General features: G+C 38.1%; 1 protein-coding gene across 1 annotated transcript in view; it reads right to left on the bottom strand.

Annotated features, from left to right (window-relative positions):
• The window catches only part of prdm1a (PR domain containing 1a, with ZNF domain), a 20,556-nt gene extending 17,867 nt beyond the window's left edge, over positions 1 to 2,689 (bottom strand). Inside the window, exon 1 of the mRNA XM_025061763.1 lies at positions 2,540 to 2,689. The gene's annotated coding sequence lies outside the window, so the exon portion shown is untranslated. The remainder of the gene's footprint in view (positions 1 to 2,539) is intronic.
• Positions 2,690 to 2,890: the final 201 nt, after the last annotated feature.

Here is a 2,890-nt window from a genome sequence, read left to right as displayed (position 1 = left end):
CAAGTGTGCATGGATTTAGGGAGCTAATCCATGAATAGAGAAGCCATTAGTGAGAATTAGGCAGGTTAGACCAAACCATGATCCCTGTGTTTGTGCACGTGCAGCTTTGAGTGTGTGATGGGGAGGGCTGCAGCCGACAGGGGGCAGCTAGAAGCGTATGGCGTGTGTCTGAGGAGATGCTTTCAAAATAAGGACACTAGAAGTATTAAAGATGGGGGATGTGTTGGCCACAGCCCTAATCATCCACTGTGGTGTGAACATACATGCACACACGCACGCACACACACCCACACACACACACACAGTGACTAGTTTCCACCGTCACTCTTTCGACAGATGGACAGCAGCACAAACACCAAGAACAAAACTTCAGCAATATCTAAACCAGACACATGCCTCCTCCTTAAACCCCTCCTCTGAGCACCTACAGCTACACACAGTGCTCATTAGAAGACCATCAAACACAGACACAGTTAACTCCCAGGGATCCATTTGAGATCAACAAAAATAAGAAGAAGAAAAATAAAAATCGTAAAATAGATGTAACTTATTTTTCACCTGAAGTATATTCTGTTGGATTTGATTTTTGCCATTAACTCACATACTGTACAAGGACCTATGTCACTCACCTTGGATAAAACTGTGGTAACATCATAATCTAGGGCATAAAACATCAGTGTCTAAATTACTCTTGGAAGCCGTAACGAAGAGCAAAAAGTTCCCAAAATATCGACACAAACAAAAGACAGCGAGCACATCCAGTCCAAGTCGAACCATCCCAAACAAATCACGCTCCAACATCTGGAGTAGGCCATTCAGTTTTACTGAATTATAAACAACCAGACTGTGATTTGTGACATGTTAACAGAAGTCATGGCAGCTCCTTGTTATTCATTGTCTAGGCAGCGTAACAGAAAATACATGTGAGTGTATGTCACTGCCGCATACGTCACTTTCTGCCAGTAGTGAGCATCAGGATGAGGAATCTTTCCAAGAAAGAAAGATTATTCAACTTTCAGATTGAAAAAAAAAGAAAGACTCCCAAAGAATTCCCGCTACTACTCTCAGGTAGGCATGTAAAACTTCAGGACGTAAACAGGTTCCAGTAAAATTCCGGTAAACAGTGGAAACGTGCGATGAGTCACCATGTGCAACAACAGCGTCGAGATAACACACACACATGCCTAATGTCACATTACCCCCTGTCCTGGTAGTTTCCATTATAACTGCCCTCAGGACAAACCACTCTGGTGCAACTAATAGACTCTCAGACAGTGAGTCTGTGGTTGATATAAATCTGTTAAATAGTGATTTCTTTGTCTGTGAGGAATTTTCATCTTGAAGTGTATCAACATGACATTCCTGAGGTCCTCTCTATTATACTTGTACTTCGCAGAAAAAAAATAGTTCTTGTTCTCTGTTGACTTATGTACCACCATAAAGTATATGCGTTGTATTTTCAATTTGATATTTGGTGAAGCTTGGACTTTTCTGACACAAAAAAAGTCTGAACAATTAAGACGTGGGAGAAAATTAAACTTGCTACTATACTGCTATATTTTGTAAATCATAAATAAGTATTACAATATACAACTGGGGAAAATGGTAAAAACCTAAAAAAAAATGTTCTCAATGCAGTTTTCCTAAACCAATGTAAATGGTTTATGAAGAAAATGTATATATTACAAAGAAGAAAATTCATATACCAACCACATTAATTTTTTTACCACATTAGAATTCTCATTGAATTCTGTGCTTTGTGTTGTGTCACTAATTCTGATTCTGAGTTTGTTTCTGTGCCAGGAACAAACTTTTTGATATCTGTGTGGGTTTAGCATATTTTCTTTTAGAACAGTGACATTAAATATTCACATTAATTGTAGAAATTGTTACAGTCCAAATCACTTCACATGACAAAAATATATTCATCAATTAAAGAATTTAGATTTGACCTCTGAGTTTTACTGACAGAAACCAAGTGTAGCAAATCATTTTCAAATGTTTGAAGACATAAAAAAAGTAACGTTTATATTTACAATGTATTTAAATTGAATGTGTCCACATCATTCACTGCTCAACATTGAATTTTTCTCTTAGAATGTAATAGAATTTAAAAGTTATCACAAAATGAACGCTTTATTTTAAACTTTAAGTTTTAAAACAAAAACAATAAAAACTGCAGACCAGTTAAAGTAAAATTGGCGGCGCAGCTACAGGTGTCCCTGATAATGATTCTCAGTGGCTTAATTACATCAGCGGCGCGTTTCCCACACGGGGCAAATTTCAAAATGTCAACACTGGGAAAAACGACGTCTAGCGTTAATTACATATATTATTCTTACTATAAAAACAAAATAAACAAGTATCAGGGCGTTAACAAATGAACGCTGTAACAACTTTACAGTGTGAGAAAATTGACACGGACTCCACTCACACACTCGGTTCATGTCTCCCTCACTTGTCCTCCACTCCTCTCACCTCCCCTCCCTACTCCTCTCCCTTCCTCTCCTCCCCCACTGACCGCCCGCATAAGTCTCACCTGTTCCTCACGCAGCGTCCCACGGTGGTCAATCTTCGTGTCGCAATAAAGTGGGTTTAAAGTCACACCACACTCCTCTTCGCCTTTAGCTCTTACTTTAATCCACAATTCTTTCTCTTTTCTTCATGGCCTTTCTCTCATTACCTTCACTTCCTTCCTTCCCTTCTGCTTTTTGAACATGTGCAAGAACACATGTAGAGCAGAAGTAAAACAATGAAAACATTATGCAACTGAAACTATAACCAGACAGAGTGAAGCAAATTGTGCATATTTAAATATATACATTAAAAATAATAATACAAAATTAAGTTAGGGTGAGTTAACGTGATTTAATAAGACTGACCAATAAAA

The sequence above is a fragment of the Cynoglossus semilaevis genome, chromosome 13 (genome assembly GCF_000523025.1).
Source record: "Cynoglossus semilaevis isolate Cse_v1.0 chromosome 13, Cse_v1.0, whole genome shotgun sequence".
In the NCBI taxonomy this organism is placed as follows: Eukaryota; Metazoa; Chordata; class Actinopteri; order Pleuronectiformes; family Cynoglossidae; genus Cynoglossus; species Cynoglossus semilaevis.
Note: the sequence above shows the minus strand (reverse complement) of the source record. Positions and strands in the feature narration are given on the sequence as shown.